The sequence below is a fragment of the Malaclemys terrapin genome, chromosome 12 (assembly GCF_027887155.1).
Source record: "Malaclemys terrapin pileata isolate rMalTer1 chromosome 12, rMalTer1.hap1, whole genome shotgun sequence".
Taxonomy (NCBI): Eukaryota; Metazoa; Chordata; order Testudines; family Emydidae; genus Malaclemys; species Malaclemys terrapin.
In genome coordinates, this window is record NC_071516.1 from 21489135 (window position 1) to 21511149 (window position 22015).

General features: G+C 42.2%; 1 protein-coding gene across 1 annotated transcript in view; it reads left to right on the forward strand.

Annotated features, from left to right (window-relative positions):
• Positions 1-22015, forward strand: part of ZHX3 (zinc fingers and homeoboxes 3) — a 61078-nt gene that overhangs the window by 21290 nt on the left and 17773 nt on the right. The window contains exon 2 of the mRNA XM_054045467.1: positions 4547-4639. The gene's annotated coding sequence lies outside the window, so the exon portion shown is untranslated. The remainder of the gene's footprint in view (positions 1-4546; positions 4640-22015) is intronic.

The following is a 22015-nucleotide window of genomic DNA, read 5'->3' on the forward strand; positions in this document are numbered from 1 at the left end:
ATCAAGCCACTTATGTGCCTAACTTTAGGCACCCGCATTTGAAAATCTTTCCTTTGCTAGAAATGTGTAGACAAGTGAAAGCCTTTGTCCCCTTGGTCTCACTGAAATGGAGCTGCCATAGTGGAACTGCAGTTACTGTTGGCAGACTAGCCTTCTGGCATGGAAAGGGTGAATGTCAATCAACTCAAGAGGCATAACAAACAGCAGAACATAGTTCAAGACAATCATTGCTGGGTACGTAATAGGAGCCAGTACAAATGACTGCCTTGGAGTAGGCTGACCAGGTGAGTTCAGAAATACTTTTAACCTCCTCCCCCCCATCTGCCCCCATATTATTATGGACAGTAGGAAGCATAGGAGAGGGAGCAGCCCAGCGAATGGGTCTAGGTGATTCCCTCAGCTGTACCAGAGAAGGCATTCATCCAGTTCCCTTTTTGAAGTAGGACTATTGCCAGAGTGCTTGATCAGAGGAGTAGCTTCTCCACAGCCCTGGAACTGTTACTCAGCTGGAAGAAAGTAACACATTTTGAGAACCCCTCTTGGAGGCCATCAGACAGTTAAATTGTTTCCTTCCACAAGTGTCACTTCCCTCTTTAGCAGCTTGACCTCCTTCAGAGAGAGGCTTGGAGAAGTTGTTACTGTGCTACCTTCCTCAGTATGCATACAAAGTATCCGCTTCAACTCTACATTCCCCTTAAGTCGGCTTTGTGCTGAGCAGACCCTGTGCCCTACGCAGTAATAAGAAAACATGTGGCTTACTGAAAGCCATCCAAGAAAATACTGAACTGAAACTGGTGCCTGGAAACAGAATGACTTTTCAATTCCTGAGGGTGTTAGGACAGATGACTGAAGCTTTGGTTGAAATGTTTAGGAACCGGTTCACCTCTCCCCTTCCATGGAAGTGTTTCATATGTAATTACTTAGCTTTCACGGATCAAACATCTGCTCCGCTTTGCTGCTTTCTTGAGGAGGTTGTGGTTAGTTGGAAGAGCAGCAAAGCTAGGTGGTGCTGGCAATTCAGAGAGTATTCTTAGTATGTAATCGGGCTTCTCTGGAAATCATTAATATAAAGAGTCACAGTAAACTGAAAAATTTTGAACATGTATTATTAGAAGGAACCCCTAAGATTTCTCTCTCTGAAAAAGTTTAGTCATTAACAGTCATCTCTGTCCAGTTGATGATACGTTGTGTGGACAGTTTCACTGTTGGTCATTCTCACACAAAATTCTCACACACTGCTCACGTGCCTGCAGTTTTAGCCCAGACTTTCCAAGAGGGTGTTTAGTTGTCACCGCAGCAGCAAAGCTCCTCCTTTTTTTACCTGTCAAGAACTGGCCTGTGCTGTTTTATAACCATGCTGGGTAAGGGTTCACACTGCCATATTTGACTATCCAGGTCTAAACCTTACAAAAGTGACTAGTGATTTGGGGGGGCTTCACATTTTCAGTGCCCCCAAATTGAGACCCCTTAAAAAGTACCTTATTTTCAGAAAGTTCTAAGCACCGACTCTCTGAATATATGACCCCCCTTTCTTAATTTGGGCACCCAAAAATCCAGGTATTCAAAAGCATTAATTGCTTCTTAAAATCTTGGCCCTGTGGTTATTGTCTAGAGGTGAATTGGACTCAGACTGGTATTGATATTCTGTACAATAAACGGACAGTGAATAATTGTAAAGATAAGCTTGGATCTATGAAAACTATGGATCTCTCTAATTGCTACTATCACAGAAAGAATTACAGATAAGCTGCCTATAAGACTTTCAACCCTGTGCTTGTTGTTACAGGATCTTTTTGCAGTCTACTAGAATAAAAAGCACTTGAACTTTTCCTGGCATATAAAACTTTGTCTTCTGTTATGTCAAGGTTCTGACATTCTACATTGGCTCATTCCCAAAGTGTGTTGAAGTCTAACCGGTTAAAAATAAACATTTGATAAAAATATGCAGGCAGGAAAGGCATTTGGCAAGAATTTAAAGCGGGTTCCTCCCCCCCCCCACTTGTTCTGTTACTCATGACCTGTCAGATATAGGGATAGACTTCCAAAATGCATGTCCATTTTTGTGTGCATAGGTCATGATCTATGCTCTAATGCACTGGCTCTCAACCTTTCCAGATTCCTGTACCCCTTTCAGGAGTCTGATTTGTCTTGTGTACCCCCAAGTCTCACCTCACTTAAAAACTACATGCTTACAAAATCAGACATAAAAATTCAAGTGTCTCAGCACACTGTTACTGAAAAATTGCTGATTTTCTCATTTTTACCATATAATTATAAAAGAAATCCATTGAAATATAAATTTTGTATTGACATTTCAGTGTATAATACACCACTACCCCGATATAACGCTGTCCTCGGGAGCCAAAAAATCTTACCGTGTTATCGGTGAAACCACGTTATATCAAACTTGCTTTGATCCACCGGAGCATGCAGCCCCGCCACCCCGGAGAGCTGCTTTACTGCGTTATATCCGAATTTGTGTTATATTGGGTCGTGTTATATCGGGGTAGAGGTGTATGTAGACCAGTATGCACAAGTCAGTCTGTATGAAATTTTAGTTTGTACTGACTTCGCTAGTGCTTTTTAATGTAGCCTATTGTAAAACTAGGCAAATATCTAGATGAGTTGATGTACCCCCTGGAAGACCTCTGCATAACCCCAGGGGTACGTGTACCCCTGGTTGAAAACCACTGGATGCATATGCACACATACCTTCGAAAAAATCTGGCCCATGAAGTACAGCCCAGGAAACTGATGTGCCTTCATAAAGGTTTCTATGACATCACAAACTGCTCTTTGCTGTTATAGTTACCAAACAGTCATCCGAACCCTGTGAGTCGGAGTGGGTGGAGAGGAGGCCTTAGATATAGTGAAAGTAACTTCCAAGTCTAAGTTGGAGTCATACGATCACAGGAATAGTGATATCAAACAAGCTTTACAGAGAATAACTACAGTAGAGAAGTCATTTTTCTTTTAAGATCAGGAATGTAAGTTGCTGTTGATAAAGGGAAAAGTGTAGAGTATGTTTCTGTGTGCTGCTTAATACCCTTTGAAGAAAAGGTAAGCTTTTTTTAATTCCACCATACATCGTTCTGTATTTAAATTGAAAAATGCCATTGATATGCTATCAAATGACTAAGATACAGTAAGTAGCTCCATGCTATTGAAAGGGAGATGTCCGATTCCATACATGGGTTGTTTTGTGAACAGTATGGATAATTAATATGCTTAAAAATCCACAGACCATCTAACCATGTTGGCACATATGGGGCCTGAATGATCACTCTTCCCAGATCTATATAGATAATTTGGCTCCTGTTTGTTTCTAACTGTATTCGCGTGATGTCCTGTTTTGGTAATGTGGGGGTGATAGTGGAAGCTTCTAACAGACAATAAAAGGGAAATCCCCTCCACCACCACTTTACACATATTTCTGCACCGGTCATCTTGATGGAAAAATGACTGTTATACTTCATCGAATACATTTCTCTGACCAAAACCAAGTAGTTGAGAGAGCTGCTTATCTTCAGCAGATCCTAACCTGAAAGAAGCGGCTTAATAAACAGCACAGATTTGGCAAGGGACTTGTGGCTGGGAACAGCTGCCTGCTGCAGAAGACAGAGGTGCTTTGGATTGCAGTGACACCGCTTTGCTGGGGTTTTCTAGTGGAAGTTGCAACAGATATGTTAAGCGCTAGGAAACTAGCCAGGCTACTGACAGTTCCCCCACCCCCAAGCTTTAGCAAGAAGCAATTAGCAAGTGTGAATTTTCCTTCCTGGTAAATTCTAGTGTGGTTTTCTGATTTCCTATCCTGGTATGACTTTTAGCCTACCTTTTTCCAGGACAGTTTTTACGTGTAATTTTATCGGTCTCTGAATTTAGTTCCAATCCTCTACTTGGTCATTTATCCCCTCCATAAGGATATTTTACAAATTATGAAATATCTTGGGCTGACTTTGCTGTTTATGGCAGGGAGCGTATGGGACTGGACAGCAGCTGAGGAAAATGGAGCAGGGAAAGAAAGCACAAAGCTAAAAGTAAAACTGCAGGTTTATATTTAGCTACAGGCTGCAGCCCTGTTGGTTAGGCTGCTGTGATCGCTACTTTAAACATGTTCCTGGCTAGTTAATCTTTATGGCTCTCCGCTACTTTGGGAAACCAGCTGAACAGCTACAGATAACTAGTGGTGTTGTAGCTGCTGCATTTTTCATTTTCCGGTGCATATTCATCTTGCCGTATGCAGTTTTGAAAATCTTGGTACCTAGCTGAGTGCTCAGAAACTAATCCATTTTATTAAACTGACTGACTTTAAATAATGGGTCTCCTTTCTAATTAAGTGAGATATTGAAGGAGACTTTATTGGGTACTTTGCCGATATTATAGTCTATATATGGGCAGAAGGCATTGTGAATGTGTAGTGACTTGCGCAATCAACTCAAATTCCAGGCTAGTTTGTATTTGTATTATTATTTATAGGAAGAAGGTCATATTTCCCTTTGGAACCACAGTAGTAAATTTTGGGGTGATATTTGCTCTTGTTTCTTAGAGCCCTGAATCTTGACTGCAGGGAAGGGACTACTGCCACTTGAACAATGCATACAAGTAAGGAGGAAGAGCTGGAAAGCAATGCATTTTACAGGTAAGTAGCAGTTTTGGTATTTTATAGTTTGTGTGTATAAACACATAACATAAAAACATGTGTGAATGCATAGGGTTTGTCTGACTAGAGAAACATGGCATATTTCAATCTACATCCCTTTTCTTGCATTATAGTGAAAATTGAGTAGCTCTGTATTAATTTTAGAGGGTACCTATATATTCTGAATACGTAATTGAATGAGATACTAAAATGCCCAGTCACTGGCCTGAGCACCCATTCTGAGGTCTTGGCAAGAAGGATAATGAAAGGCAGAGGGAGAATGAGTCCTACTTCCAGGCCATAGAGTTGCTGGGAGATGCTCCCTTGGAAGCTAATGTAGCCCAGTGGCTGAAACATTTGTGTACGTCTACATTGCAGTAAGCTGCGGTACTGAGTCACAGCCTGGGTCAATTGGCCCCGGGCTCTTGTGGGTCGGGCCGCATAGCTAACAATAGCAGTGTAGGCATTCAGACTCGGGCTGGAGGCCAGGCTTCCCCTTCGTGGGCTTTCAGAGGCCAGGCTCCAGCCCGAGCCCAAACATCTGCACTTCAGTTGTTAGCACCACAGCCTGAGTCAGCTGACCTGGGCCAGCCACGTTCTTTTATTGAGGTATAGGCGCTCAGAGAGGACTCTGCACTCCCCTTGCTGCCTTTTCATGCAGCCGCGCATGCGCCTCCTGTGGCCTGCACGTTAGCACTCAGCAAAGGAATGCTGTGCTACACTCCACCCAGGGGCCAGAGCCCAGCTGCACTGGTTGTGCTCTCAAGGGACCCTTGAGGAAAGGCTTTGCCCCTAAATTTGTATCTACTCACAGGACAAAGTCAGCTTCAAATCCTACGAGTTATTCGGCTGTGTTGTTCATGAATCCTTCTTGGCACTGGGGCTGCAGGCAGCTGAATGCAGATTCTGCATCACCAGCAAGGGCACAGAGTGGGATCTAAAGATATATTTGGGGAGTGTTAGAGGGTCCTCTACGGGCTGATTTTAACACAACAACTTACTTATCAGTCCCCTCTCTCCCACTCCCTGCCCAACCCCACCTCCAAAAATACCCCTCGAGGTTATACTACAGCAACCGTAACTTTAAGTCTTTAAATCAAGATTTGAGGACTTCAGTAATTCAGCCAGAGGCTATGGGCCTATTGCAGGAGTGGATGGGTGAGGTTCCGTGGCCTGCCGTGTTCAAGAGGTCAGACTAGATGATCATGATGGTCCCTTCCGGCCTTAAAGTCTTTGAGTCTATCAACACTGCTCCTACCTGTATTTGGCCAAAGGGGTTGCAGAAAAGCAATGCATGCGCCGCTTCTGCTAAGTCACAGCTAAGAGGCCTGAGCCAATAATTGCACTCTGTTTTCTGTCTCAGTATTGCAGAGCGTTAGAGACCAGTCCTGTGTTGAAGCAAAGCAGAATCCCTCCGATTCATAAAAGAAGAATATGTTAAATTTATTGTTAAACGTCTATGACTAAATGTAAGCCAGCAGCCTGTCTTGTTCACCCTAAACTCATTCACGCAACAAATAACCATCTCTTACCACAGTTGGAGGATTTTGAAATGCTGTGAATGTTTCCACCCTATCTGTCCTTCACCACTCAGTCAGGACGGATAGCCCATATGCTATTTTAGGAAGATATTTCCTTGTTAGGAGCATTGCAGGTGGGCTGATATTGTTATTGAACCTATCACTTTCCTGACACGCTCCCTGTTGTGTACTAAAATTAGACTGTTAACAATTTCTCTCCTTAAAGATAAATTAATGGGCCATGTAGTATTCAATGATTTTAGTGAATGATACATTGGGATGCACCTGCAGCCCTTACGCAGGCCTCTTAGAGTTTGCCTAACTAGATTTTTAACCCATTATGTGTGTATCAAATCCCCGAACATCTTACACTAGTAATCCTGCAAATACAGTGAACTTTGGTACCCTCATGTACATACTTTGAATTGTCCTACCTTATAAACAGCAGAGCTGGCAATAGTCATGGGATAACATTCCTTTGCAGCTTAACACTGCCATTATTAATTTTGTTTGTGGTGGTGAATTGTTTGGGGTGGGACCTATCAGACACATTTTTAAACCATGTGTACATCTCCTGGTATTCTCCACTGAATAATGAAAAATCTAGTTGGATGACTTGTGTGGAAAGAGTTCATGTGAGCCGAGTGGCTTTCTTTGTGTTACGTTTGCAGAAAACAACATTGTTAGTTACTTACGCATTTATTCATGAAGACAGCTCAGAGGCATTGTAGGAACATATCATCCTCTCTGCCTGATGACAAGCCTGCTTTGCCACATGGTGGGTTTCTGATATCGCATTAAGCAGCTTTAAGAAAATAAACTATTGGTGTCGGTGCTCTTAGAACTCTGCTATTTTTCACAAAAAGTAATAGTTTATTATAATTTCCTTTCTGTTTTCAAAGGATTATACTAGCATGGGTGTATTAATATGCGTTCAGCCTGCTTTATATTTTTCTCTTAGATTACAAATGTGAAACAAGTTTATTTGTGTTTTGCATGAGCTAATTCTTCCCCTCCCTAGATTTAAGTAGTCTCGTTGTGTACAAAGCCCAGAATGTTTGCAGGATTTATTGAAGTCATGGGAAAACATGCTGGGCGTACCTTCTTTTGAGCAAACCTTAGTTCTCAATACCTGTTCCTAGGAATTGAGTTTAAAAGTGCATAGCTTGGCTCTGAGATAACTAGAACTAAAAAATAATAATTTATTATAAAATTCAGTTTGGCAGTCTTGCTTAGTCTCTTCTTCCAACACCTGTATTAAAGAGTGAAAGGAATGGAGCTGGGCTTGGATATTCATTCCATTTCTTTTAGTTGTGCTTCCTCTACTGTTAATCTGATTTCTCATATTGTGTGGCCAATATTGCAGGTTAGATCTGCCCATTTTAAAGTACCAAACATTCCAGAAGGGTGTACTAACAGAATGGGATTGTTCAGTGTGATGATGCATGTGCACATCGTAAACAAGCAAAACGAGAGCAGCAGTGATGCCTGAGGTGAAACTGAAGTATTTGAAAGCCATCATTATTTTGTAATCTACAGGCAAATTAATAGGGAGTGAGAGGTAGTGTGGTCTAGTAGATGGGCTGTTGGATTGGGAGTCAGGAGATGTGGGTTCTAATCCTGGCTCTGCCACTGACCCTGCTTTGTGACCTTGTCAAGTCACTTCATCCATCTCTTTCCTCACTCCCATCGGGTCTTGTCTATTTACAGTGTAGGTTCTTTGGGAGAAGGATTGTCTCTCACACCGTGTCTATACAGCACCTAGCACAATGCAGCCCTGGTCGTCTAGGTGCTACTGTAACAGAGATAATAAGTGGGAGTCGATAACATTTGATTTTGGGTTTCTTTTCTAGTGCTATATCTTACAGCGCGGTTCCCAGGCAACGTATTATTAGGCCTATGGGTACCGGGTCAGTCGGATTACTCATGCCCCATTTGAGGCGTAGCTGTGGAAGTTGTTGAGCTAGCCCTTGTGACGGGATGACCTATAGTCAAACTGTGGGGTCATAATTAAAATAGGACATCTGACGTTAAAGTCATGTGATACTTTCACAGCGTGTAATTGGATCCTCTGACTGAAAGCTCTGACTTAGGCTGCTCTGGCTGTAACACGGAATTTGCTCTTCAGTTGGAATGGCGGGAAATGAGTAAGAGTGACGGCATACTTTATTTGTGAGGACCTATGACACATAAGTGGACCAGGGACTGCCATTATACCTATTGGGCTGCTAACCAAAAGTGCTAGTATTCTATTAGTTAAGCAGCTGCATCGGAATGATGTTTTGCCGGGAATAAAGGACAGAAACAGCATTTTGCTTTTGGTGAGAATACGCTGGCTGCACACTAATCAACTAGAAAAGAAACCTATTTTTAAAAATACAATACTGGAGACTACATTTTGCTTTTTCTAAAAAAATAAAAATTAATCTTGGTGATCTTTAAAAAGATGATGGGTTTGAAACAATGCAGAATAAATTCATCACCTGTCAAACAGGGGGCCATAACCACTCCCTTAAAACGGCAAAGCTCTTCCCAGAATGGACCACAAGGTGTTGGATATTTTCCTCTATTTGTCTGTCCTCAAGCTTACACATACAAATGTGTGTGTCCATAATACTGTTAAGGTTTTTCCAACTAGCAACACAGGTGAGATTTCCCTGTTTCCCTTCCCTGCCACCAAAAGCAGACATTTCAGTTACCTTTTGAAACATCTGCTTGAGATACATGGGTAGTAGCAAACTGGCAAATTAAATAGCTTATACAAAACGTGAAAAAAATAATTAGTAAAATGCTAGGCCACTGGTGGTTAAAACACTGCAGAAGTTTCTTGGCAAGACCCAACTTGGTTATTTTGACTTTTCACCATGTATCCTATGTTATGCTAATACACAATGATGTCTTATATGGGCTTTTCTAAATCTATTGCCCAGCGCGTCTATCATTTACAAAATTACCTGTATCCTCAAGATGTTCACAGAAATGGTTGGGTCGTCCTCAGCTGTTGTGACTTTTTTTAAAATACCCCGTGTCATCTGTTGTAACTCATCTATGCAGGAGGCCTGAAGATCCTCCCCTGAGTTTGTAATGTGCCTTTATAGTCAGCAGCCTTTTAGTAGCGGTTTCCATCTCTAATTTCCATGAATGGAAAAGGGTACCGTTTGGAGCCTCAGTGCTTGCTTCTTCATAACTCAGTAGTTGCAGCTTGCAGACAATCTTCCTTTAGGGGCTAAAAGGTCAAGAATAAAATGTATTTATCAAGCTTTTTTTCTATAACTCTGTTTGTATGTTTACACACATAGTTTGTGCTTGTCAATACTATAGTTATGCATACATTCAAGATGAGGGTATGTGCAAATGGCCAGTGAGATGCACAGTTATTGAAGTCTGGCCTGCTATTGACATGGTCATATTCTCTTTAGTGCTTCTCTGAATGTACATATTTATAAATGAAGATATAATGCCAAGATTAAACTTATGAACTGTTCTATCATGTTCTTGCTTAGAAGAGGCAACCCTCCAAAACAAAACAATACCCTACTCATCTCCGCCCATGATCTAAAGTTTTACAAAAGGTAAAAGGAACTAGGGGTGCTGCCACACCCCCTGGCTTGAAGTGGTTTCCATCCTGTACAGGGTTTACAATTTGGTTCAATGTCTCTCAGCACCCCTACTATACAAATTGTTCCAGCACCCTGCACATTCTTGTGCATTGCTATGTCTGATGTACCAAAGAAGTCATTCATATTGTCACACCAATAACATTGCAATTGATTTTTTTTTAAAAAAGAAACATTTTGACTAAAACACCTTTACTGGCACATTAGGTTGGACAGGAGAAAAATTCTGATAATTTAGTCTATGCCCGTTTAGTTTGGGATACTCTTTTGTTACTTAGTGCTTTGATGTGGAAACTGAGGATGAATATAATTCCCTCTGATATTTCCCTCGGAAGGAAGATCCATTGTCTAGGGAATTTGGGAGGCCTGGGTTCAATGGTCTGCTGTGCCACAGACTTCCCGTGTGACCTTGGCCGAGTCACTTAGTCTCTCTGTGCCTCAGTTCCCCACCTGTAAAACTGGGATAATAGCGCTGTCCTGGTAAGAATAATTACATTACAAATTGCGAGGTGCTCAAATGATATGGTAACAGGTGCCATATAAATACCTTTGATGGAAGGCAAAGGATGCTTCTTTAGGCCAAAACTTGTTAAAGGGAGTGTGTATATAAGGGGCATTAAGGCTTTTGTTTTTTGTGTAACTCTGTTCTAGTTTCACTGGAAAAATTATGTGGAGGAATTTGAATTATTTTGAAGGTGACCTGTAAATTGTCTCCCCTCCTACCATCCAGACCCACTACACACACCCATAGCAAAGTGTGTGGAGTCCCACATACTCAAATGGAGAAGCATTTGGCAATTTATTAGACTCTTCCTTAATTTTAAATTTGGTGGCCGGACTCCTGAGTGGCCTCTAAGTAGATTGCAAATGGCAGGAGAAATACCTATGTGTGGTACAGCAGAGATGAAATGATGCTTTCTCCTGCACTTACCTCTACCTAGCATTTTCTTTCTGGGGTTTATTCTGCTGCTTTCCTATGGTGCTTTTGCTAATTTTTTTTTCTCCTTGCGTCAAACGTCAATGGCTTGCCTGACATCGGAGGAGGCAGTGTTGCCTAGTGAATAGAGCACTGGACGGGATTCAGGAGACCTGGGTTCTATTCCTCGCATTGACATATGGCGTATCTTTAGGCAAGTCATTTCACATTCGTGTTGCTCCCAGTTTCCCAATCTGTAAAATGGGGATAATGATATTGACCTCCTTGGTAAAAGGTTTTGAGATTTACTGATGAACAGTGCTTTACAGGAGCGAGGTGTTATGTTATCTATTCCCTTCTCAGCTCAATTGGCTGGATCTTCAGGGCCAGATTTAAGCCCAGAGATGGAGACTGTTGGAGGGCAGTGAGTTTATTAGCACCTAGAATGCTATCTGTTTTCATGAGACAACCTGCACTTACAGGAAAAGCGGCTGCCATGTAATGGAAAATATCCAGGCAAATGACAATAACTTCCTCATCTGGCATTCACTATAACAGGCCGACGGGTGGCTAAAGTCAAACTTCTGAAGTGCTTACGAATGGCTATCGCCTCACACGGAACTGGACCAAGGGCCAGATTTTCAGACGTGCTGCTCAGCCCTCACAGTTGGAGTCAGATGGTCAAAGGAGCACAGCTCCTATTGAGACACCTAAATGAAGTGGCGAGGTTTTCAGACATTATTAAGTTATGGGAGCCATTGGGTGCTGCAGTCACTTTGAAATTCCAGTCATTTCTTTTAGGTGCCTCAGGGGCCGAACCATTTTGAAAATCTGGCCCCTGTGTTTTTTGTGGGTTGATACAGACACTTGGATCAAGAATACTTACCTATGCCAAAATGTTAGCAATTTATAACCTTACAGCTCAGTCTAACAATTTGTGCTCAGCATCTTCCCAGTTACGTTGAAGATGGTTCCCAGATAACTTAAAAAATGTCTCTGGGGTTAAAGCACCATTTCCTTTTCTGGGGTGAGTTCTTGGCTACAAAGAGGTTTCACTTCATCCGAGTGCTTGTCTTCACTGGGGCACTCACAAAGGTTAAGACAAATTAACTAAAGGTGTGAAGTTAGTGTGCATAAGTTAAAGCGCATTTAACCCACGTGGACGCTGTCATTCAGAAGTGAAGTGGCCTTTAAGGAAGACTGAGCTATGGTGAACTAAGGCCACTTCACTTCTGAATGAGAGCATCCAAAATCACGTGGCAGAGGCCACGCAAGGAGAGTTCCTAGAAAAAAATATTTTTCTTACGTTGACTTAACTCGGTAGCGTAGATCAGGCCTAGAAGTTGACTGAAAGTGGGGTGGGAGTGGTTAGTGGAAATTGCCTTGAAAACAAAAGGGAAGCTGCCAACAATTTCTCTAGCATAGACACCTCCTTTGCTAGTTTTGTATGTCTTTGCACAGTCTGCATTGGCTGTAAGTGAACTGATGTTTACTGTATCTTAAAATGATAAAAGCAATTAACAGTAAGGCACAGACTTGGGACAACTAAACTTTTTCAGTGCTGGGAAATGAAATCGCTTTCCTGCTAGTCTGCCCAGGATTTTTTTTTTTTTTGATACCATTGCTTAGAGTGGAAACTTCTATAATCAAAGAGATGAAGATCAGGGTATCTTCTGTTTGGCTGGCACCACTGCACCAGTCATACCTGGCAGTTTCAGAATGCTGCTGAGATAGATTTGTCCAACTTTCGCATGGGGGTGGAGAAGAGGATGACAGCTACAGAATAGAGCAGCAGGCTCTAAATTTAGAGGCTTGCGGCTAGTGACTCCCAAATCCTTTCAGTGTAGAAGCAGATTGCCTCAGGGCTCTGCGTATTACCCTGGGTATAGGGATTTGGGAGGCAGAATATCCCGAGCTACTTTCCAATTACCAAGGCAAAGTGGTGTTTACAAGATTATGCATTAAGTGAAGTCTTGCTGGAAGCCTCTCTCTTCTATGATGATCTTGGCTACCCTGCCTCACATTGGCCACTTGACTGATCTGCTTGATTTAGGATTTGCCTGGTTGATCTTAAGTCTTACACTGAAGGGCTTTACTATTGAAGCTATCTTGAGTGTTTGAGTTGATCAGAGATGAGCCCTGCAGACTTGCTGTTTCTCCCATTATATATTGTAGACATCCAACATCCATCCCCTTAATCTTTTCCCTACAGGTGATTACAGCAACCCCATTGCAGGCTTCTGTACAGAGGGGAATTCTTACCCTCCTGTGCTTTATCCCACTTGACATGCTGTCGCTTTGGTGCTGTTTCATTAAGATGCTTCCACGCTCCCGTCTCACCTCTCCAAACTGGAAGAAAGCAACTGCTTGGAAAAACAAAGCGATTGTTTTTTCTTTCCTCGGCCCCATCGCTGAGTGGATTTTGGCAGCTCAGCAAATCTGCCAGTAGCTAAATAATTTTATATTTCAGGGTTTCAGACTTAAAGTAGATTTAGAATAAAATAGTAACATAGATAGGTTGTGGCAGCATAATTGGGAATGTAACCTGTCCTTGCAAACCTTAGTAACACCCTGATTTATTTACATTGTTATCCTCTCGCTCTCATTCCTTTAGTGCAGGTTAAAGATTCATAGCCATGGAGACTGCTGTGCGTTCCTTATTCACAGGATGGGCAGCATCAAGCTTTCCCTGTGCTGTCATGCTAGTTAATCCCACATCTCCTTGCGCTCTTTCTAAGGCTATGGGTATCGGCGTATCGGCGGGTAGCAATCGATTTATCCGGGATCGATATATCGCATCTCGTTAAGACACGATATATCGATCCCCGAACATGCTCACCGTCAACTCCGGAACTCCACCAGAGCGAGCGGCGGTAGCGCCGTCAATCCCGCGCCGTGTGGACCCCAGGTAATTCGATCCAGGATACTTCGACTTCAGTTACGCTATTCGCGTAGCTGAAGTTGCATATCTTGGATCGATTTCTCCCCCCCCCTCCCGCCCCATGTAGACCAGCTCTATGTCTACACTAGCACTTTTGGCATTAAAACTTTTGTCATTCAGGGGGTGTGAAAAAACACCTCCCTGAATGACAAAAGTTTTAATGACAAAAAAACTCTGGTGTGGACAGCGCTTCGGCGGCGGGAGCCATGCTCTTGGCGACAAAGCTACCACCCCTCGTTGGAGGTGGGATAAATAAAGCAATAAAGGGCAGCTGCACATCACACCTTACAACAGCACAGCTGAACCGTTGTAAGGTGGACAGTGTAGACATAGCCTACGACTGACAACTGTAACTGGTTTCGTGCTGTAGTGGACAAATGTATAGCAGAAATCAGACTTAGACCACCAACTCCCGTCCCATAGGTGCCTCCTTTGATTTTGGCTAACCTGGGTTGGATTTGAACTGGTGACCTAGAGAAGAAAGGCTCCAGAAGTCCATTACCAGTTTTCTGAATTCCTTTATTTTGTGGGCTGCATGCGGACACTACATATGCACTTTTCCAGTATGCTCTCCTGTGCGGAATCCTGCTGGAGTTTAGTTTATCATGCTGTTAGCTGTCAGTTAAGCTAAACACAACGAATCATCTATGCTGCGCCATACGCACGATTGATAACATGGCATGATTTAGACTGGCTAACTGAAAGGTAGTCTCACTACATTCTGGAGAAATAAGGGATAGTCTTATGGCCTGCTCTGAACTGAAGGGATAATCTAAAATGAAGAGAGGTGAGCTAATATCTTAGTTACATCAGATGAGAAGAAACATGGCCAGGTTGGGCTCTTGCTTACAGTGGTATAAATGAGGAATAATTCCTTTTCAACTCTTAATTGAAGGGGATGGAAAGTGGGACTCCTAATAGAGTTTTTCTCCCAAGGATTTCCATTAAATAGATTGTAACAAGACCAAAACAGTCAATAAAAATCCATTCCTCTCTCATTTGAGGTTCACTTCCTTCCAACTGGTGACGTTGTCATAGGCCTACTAATTCTCCAGTCAATCTAGTCTAATTTACAAAACAACCTGCTCAAAAGCTTGTCCCTTCCCCCAACAGAAGTTGGTCCAATAAAAGATATTACCTCACCTGCCTTGTGTCTCTTATATCCTGGGACCAACACCACCACTACAGACAATCAGGGAAATAGACTGACTTTAAGTAAAACCCAGCATCCAGGCCGCCTTTATGCATCTTAAAAAAGCAAAATTGGTATAAACCCATTCTCTACTTCTATCCTCTCACATGCCTTTGCAAGTGACCTTTCAGGACATCTGATTTGGGTAGATAACACAACTATTAGCAGACTAATTAGTTTTGGACCCAGACAGTTTCTTGATTCTGTCTTAGAATTAGTCATCTGGCTTTCTGAAAGATGAAATTACTGGATAGACTTTGTAAATTACATTGTAGCCAAAATGCAAGTTACTGCATACCCATTCCACAAAAGAGTCAAAGGAAGTAGAAGTTGTAACTGATGCAGAGTTTCACCTGCCTAGCAGAGAGTTGATGGAAAACTTTTGTTCTCGTTCGAGTGGCCTCTGCACATTCCCACTCTTGGGTCAGTGCAGCTCAGCAGGCACCTTGGGCCCGCAAGTGTGGGCCTAGTTGTCAGATCAAGGGACCTGCCAAGCTGCAGGACTGGTGCATCCCAAGAGTGGGAATGCTAAGAGGTTATCTTAAAAAAAACAAAAAAAAAAACCCTCTGGTTACAGGTGAGTAAACGTCATTTTTTCATATGGGGTAGAGAATGAGATCTAAAGAAGAAAAGTAAACTATCTAAAAGTATATCCTAAACTATATTGATATAAAGTGTTAACTCTTTTTTTCTTTAAGGTAACTTTATAGATTTACCTTTGCATTCAGGTAAATGTAAAAAAATATATATATACTGGTATTTCCATAATTTGATGGTAATTTGTACATTAGTTTTGAAACATATGGAAAAAAAACCCTGAAACTAGATTCTATAAAATCTGACAGTAATTGGGCAATACTTAATTCCTCTTCAAGAGTTATTTTAACATGATAAATCCAGTCTGTAATGTGTAACTTCATAGAAATTCTATGAATTTTGACTTGCATATGATAGTAATTTCCTTTATTATTTTTTCCTAAATTTTTGGTTTTGCCAGGTCATATTAAGATTTGACTTGGAGCTTTGAATGTGTGTCACTAGTGGAAGAGGAAATTGTAATATTAACACCATCTAATACCTTAAATATATTCAGGGATATAGCAAAATTGGATAATATGGTGTTATTTGTATTTTAATTCTTTCAAATTGCACTCTGAGATCCTCAAACTGGCGTCTGAAAGGTACTAAAATAACATACTCTATTGTATAAAGCTTTGAATACAAAGTGGAGGTTAGTACATGGTTGGCAGTTCACGGGTGTGCACACTAATCAGTGACTGGGAAGCAATTCTTCCAGCGTGCCTGGAATTCTCAAAATGAAATTCTCCATATTAAGGCATGATCCTGATCCACAAGTTTAATGACTACATCAATAGTTTGAAGTAAGGTTTAGAGGGAGACCGCTATTCGGAAAAACAAAACCCTTTTAAATAGGCTGTCACTGCTCTTTACAGTCTCCCTTGTCCACCCCATATAGCTACCAAAAGATATTTCCATCAAACAGTTATTGAATGGCTTAGTGAGCTCCTGTCCACCACCTGCTGAGTCTCAGCAGACAGCTCAAATATCGAACAAGCCATAGAGAGTGGTCTCCCATACCCCCACATTGCGAAGGTTGCAAACCAGCCAGTCTACTTTAGCTAGTTCACCATTACGTATTGGTGTTCATGACAGAGTCAGCAAGGAAGACCCCCCTGCACTGGACTGTTTTCTTCAGACAGGCCATCGAGAACACCCTGGCAAGGGCTGTACATAGTAGCTGTTTGGAAATTACTTGAAACTGGCTAAATATTTAATATTAAGGATTGTGAAGCCACAGAGGCTAACCCCTCCCACCCCCCCAGTTACTGGCCATATCAACCCACAGTAGCTGGGCATTAGAGAATACTAGGGCAGGAGTCCTACTTTTCTTGGCTTTCAGAAGTTGTTCTGCTTAGTCTCTCTGATTTTCTGCTAAGTCATTTTTAGATGAGGTGAAATCCCAGCCGTTACACATGGAAGAGGCCTATCAAGTCATCTGGGGTGACGAGAAAGACGGTGCAATTTGCTTAGTTTCTTTAAACTACAAGGCTTTTCTGTCAGGGGTTGCTCCCTTAGCTTTACACCGTCCCAGGCTACCCACAAGACAGTGGGTTTGATGAGCTACAGTTAGTATTGTCTACTCTCATTACGGTAGCAGGCATAGCCTGACCTGACTCAACAGCCGCATTGGAAAAGCCGCCACAACAATGTCTGGACTGAACAAGAGGGTATGGCAAAACAACAAACTGACAGAACACACAAAGATCTGTGTGTATCGTGCATGTGTTATCAGCACACTTTTGTATGGGAGCGAGACTTGGACCTTATCGTCTCATCGGGAAAAGAGGCTCAACTGCTTTCATATGTGTTGCCTTCATCAAATCTTTAGAATCTCCTGGAGGGACAGTCACCAACACTGAGGTATTCAAGTGGGCCAGTATGCCCAGCATGCAAACACTCCTCAGACAGAGACGCCTCCGCTGGCTTGGGCACGTGTGCCGAATGAATGATGGGCGCATGCCAAAGGACATACTCTACAGCGAATTGGCATCTGGAAAAAGACCCAAAGGATGCCCAAAATTTCATTTCAAGGATGTGTGCAAGCGAGACCTCAAAGAAATGGACATGGTTGTGGACAATTGGGAAGCTCACACTCAGGACTGCAGCCTTTGGAAGTGAGCTTAAAAAAGGCCTCTGGAGTTATGAGAGGAAGCCGTCCAGCTTAGCAGAGGAGAAAAGAGCTCGCAGAAGGCAGAGCCCAAAGGGTCGAAACATCACCTTTAAACGTGACAGATACAGCAGAGATTGTCTCTCTCAAGTGGGTCTCTTCAGCCACGTTCACGGCTGCCATAAAACCAACTGAGTAAATTCTTTCCCTCTCAGGGGCGCATCCCCATGGTCTCTCGAGACTGAAGGATGCCGACTACTTTCAACTAACTGAAATGTCTTGATATTAAGGAAAATCTTTTCATTTCAAGCAGCAAATAACTGGGCTGCTTTTCTCACAGCTGACCTCTAGAAGAGAGAGAGATCTTAATAAAAAATAATCGAATCTCCTGTGTAAGGATAATACATTCAAAGTGCCATTCCAGACGGCCAGAGAAAGAGTGGAACTCTGTCAAGAAAGGTTCACAGTGTACTGTCCAAATTACAGTGGATCAACAAATATATTTTAAATGAGAAACAGTTTTCAAAAGAAAAGTGAAGCAGAAATTGAGTCCTCTTGGCTCCAATGCTGCTGGATCCAAGGTTTCACCTGTTGGAATTTCAAATGAAAATCCAGATCTATCTGCTCCTTAATATCAACTTTCAAAGAACTATAGGCTCACTGTTAAAAAGAGGTAGAAAACATTCACAGTCTAGTTTCTCTTGAATGCTGTCCCAATTAAAAGATCCACTGTCAATTGATTAGGGGATAAAGTCAGAGTAATTAGTCATTGGTCTTCAGTGAGGCCATCATATGTTCTTGTGAGATCTGTTGGAACCACAAGCACAGAACGGGAGAACTCAAAGATCTACATGGGTGCTGCAGGAAGTGGTGTGGGTGATTCAGAGAGTGGCGCTCTTTAGAGAGTCCGTGATGAACCAATGCAACAATTTAGGCAAGATTCTCCAAAAAATTCAGCACTCCCAATTGGGGCCAGATTTCCCCAAAGTGCTGAGCCCCTATTTAGACACCTGAATAAATGCCAGATTTGAAAATTGCTTAGCCTTTGGGTGCTGAGCTCCTTAGATCATGTGACCTTACGTGGTGCAGTGGGAACAGCTGCACTTTTAGAAATCTGGCCCTTATTCAGGTGCTTAAATGGAAGCAGAGCTTATTTGAAAATCTAGTTCCAGCTGAGTGCTTGAAAACCTGGCCTTATCCTACTGAAGTTTTCATTCATCTGAGTCTCAAGTCCAGGATCTTGACCATGTAAGACACTCAACAAAACTCCCCTAGCACTCCTTTAAGAGTAGGCATGTTAATTCATGGTACTGGGACCAAGTTGCAGTTCTAGAATTACACTCTGTCCCTAATTTCCCTCCTCAGTTTCAGCTGGATGCAGAATTCTTCACTTCCTGTCCTCAGCTGTTGTGTAGCATTGTTGAACATTATTAAACACCTGCCACTTTCTACCCCAAAGATGGCAGCATTTCAGTGGTGAGTGATTCCTCTCTAATCCTTACCACTTAGGGCTGTTGTGAGGCCTGTAAATGCTTAAACATTAAGACATTAACTGCTGGCAGCCAATGCAGATCCCACTGATAACAAATGGAAATCCAGGGATGGTCTTATTCTGTTTCCGCAGCACCTAGCACAATGGGTCAATGGTCAATGAATAAGGAACCTATAAATAATACTGAACATTGACAGAAAACTGCACCCAATTTGCTCAAACAGTGATCTCATTTGTGACACTAGCCATGTAGGAACCCAATGGAGGAGAGGGCAAATCCGTTTCCAGTTTTCCTTAACAATGGCTTAAAAATAAGAAGAAAATGTAAAGGAGGTGCTTGAGGCTTAGGCACTAGAGATTTGTATTATTATAAAGCAGGTAGGAAATTAGCTTTGTTCCTTCCTTTGAGCTCCCACATTGTCAGTGTCCCACATAGTGTTGCTTTTCCACTACTTGGCCACTCATAATTCACAACTGGAAAAAAACAACAGCAGCATTGTATCCTTGGTGAAATTTACCCTGGTGGCCCATGCAAGGCTCCAGTTAACCTCTGTGTTTGACCTGTGTATTTGGAGGTAGTTGGGCATGTAGAGCAGCCAGGCAGGTGAGCCTCTGCATAGCTTGCAGGACAATCTGCAGCTCCACAAACCTGCCCACAAGTTGCGGGTGTTGCGGTAGTTTCAGCACAACACAACTTCCACAGGCTTTCCACAACAAAAGCCATTTCCTTTGTGCTGTTTGAATAGCAACTAGTGAGAATGTTTTGCCTTGTGAAGGCTCATTTGGCTGACCGAGGGAACTGAAAGCAGTAGCGCTTTAAAATAGCTTCAGGAAAAAGCATAGGGCTGCCTTTTCTTTTTACCAGTAGAACTCAAAAGTCGGTCTGTCTCTGTCTTATTCACACACACAATGATGGGTGACTATGAAGACATGGGGACGTTAATTTGCCTCAAGCTCTCCTAACAAACCTGGTCTTCTAAAATAGAAACAGTGCACTTTTAGGCCCACAGGTATATTTCTGGATAAAAGCCCATTCTGCGTTGCTAACTAGACAGACATATTATTTCAGGTCAAAATTTCATGCATTTTTTCTCCCCACCCATTTCCTTTACCGGCTTATGACACACAGGAACTACACCCATTGCTTGACTATCCTCTTCTGACCTTTTGTAACTTGGCTCTGAACTGACTTTGGGTCTTTAGCAACACTGTCAGAAGGGAAAAATTCTTTCTTAAAATTCAGCCAACTCCTTCCTTAACATGGAACAGTTTGTTCAACTGAAAGAACGAGCCAGTTCAGTGAGCAGAAAACACATTGCCACAAACTAGCATATTCAACAATAAAATGAAAGCTGCAGAGGAGATCAACCATATTGAAGCTGCAGAGGAGTGTTCGTTAAGCAAGGCTCTGGGGGAGAAAAATCCATAGCTTGAGCTTAAATGTTTGCACTTGGCTTTTCAGCTACAGTCACAGTAAATTAGGAAACACTAGTGGATGCTAAGCTAGTGCTGGCATATTGCAAAAGTGCAAGATAAATAAAGTAATCCTGAAACACTTTTGGGAAGGGGATACAGAGCTGTATTAGGAAACAATCTGCACTGCAGAAAGTAAACTCATCAGTTTCTGTGTAGCATACTTAAGTACTAAATGTAACAACCTGGTACTTCCCCTTTAAAAAAATTGGACCTTATAATTCTTTGTTCCGCACAATGACTTTCTTGGAATTACCTCTCCTCCATGCCTTATGCAGCCACTTGGCAGCTTGTGATCAACATATGTCTGAAGCAGAGTAGGGGCCTCAGTGGGAGGGCTCTGCGAGTCCTAACACGGTTTCATTGGCATGTTTCTTGAATGCAGTCATTGCTGGTGGAAACGTTGATCCCAGTATTGTTTGACATTAATATTACAGTAGTGCCTGGAGACTTTGACCATGTTGAGTCCCTATTGTACAGAGGCATAGCACAGTCATAAAGCAAAATCGATGCCCTTCATGTGCTCAGCGGCCATATAGCGCTTACATCTGTGAATGGTCAACCAGCCTTCTGCAGCATCTGCTGCCCATCCTTTCTCTGCCTCTTAAAAGATCCAAGTGATGTTACCAGAAATCCAAAAATTGATGAAGATCAATCTGATCTCGACATACTTCTTTGAGCTGAAAAAAATCCTTTCTGAGCTCTTTGCCAGCCGGCAAGGAATCAGTGTTCAGATGCCCTCCTCTTGGCTTGGTGAGTGGTGGTTCTCATGTTGAGTATGGTGTACAACAGTCAGTGAGTGAAAATGTGTAGGGGAACATTGGGTTTAATGTGTCTTTTTTCACAGACAGGACTGTGCAGTAATATTAAACTACCAGGATATTATAGAGAGAGCTGACTCTGCTAAGCTGAAATTGCACTACATACCAAATTATTTGTGAGCCATTAAGCTCTGATACCTGATTATGAGCTTTAAGCAACCTGGGCTAGAAATTGCTGTACATTAAATGAGCTGTGAGCACAGTGTTAAACAGTATTATCCTAGATTAAAATACAACTCTATGGTATACAAACAAAAGTAAGCAATTTGCAGTAAGTTCAAGTGACAGAAATCAAAGCCTCAGTGGATTTATAAGCATTCACATACTGTTTTGTATAGCACCGGCCCACTTAATGGAATTCATAGCGATAGTACTGCCACAGGTGACGGCCTAAATGTAGATGAAATGATGTATTACTTGAACTTGTATGAGAAACACCATCCAGTGTCTCTCACTGGTGGCAGTGGTTCTCAGACTATAGTCCTTAGCTGACTAGTAATCTCTAGAAGCCTTCCTGGTATTCCCCAGAATGAAATGTTCTGCAAACCGAACAGTGTGGGGATTGGAGTTGAGCATGGAGGTGAGTCCCTGGGACTATATTTCTCATGTGGAGTGGTTTGTAGAATGAAAAGGTTGGGGAACCAATGGTCTTACAGTCACATTTTGTCTTCTTGAGTTCTGGATACTTGATGATTCCAGTACAGGGATTATTGAG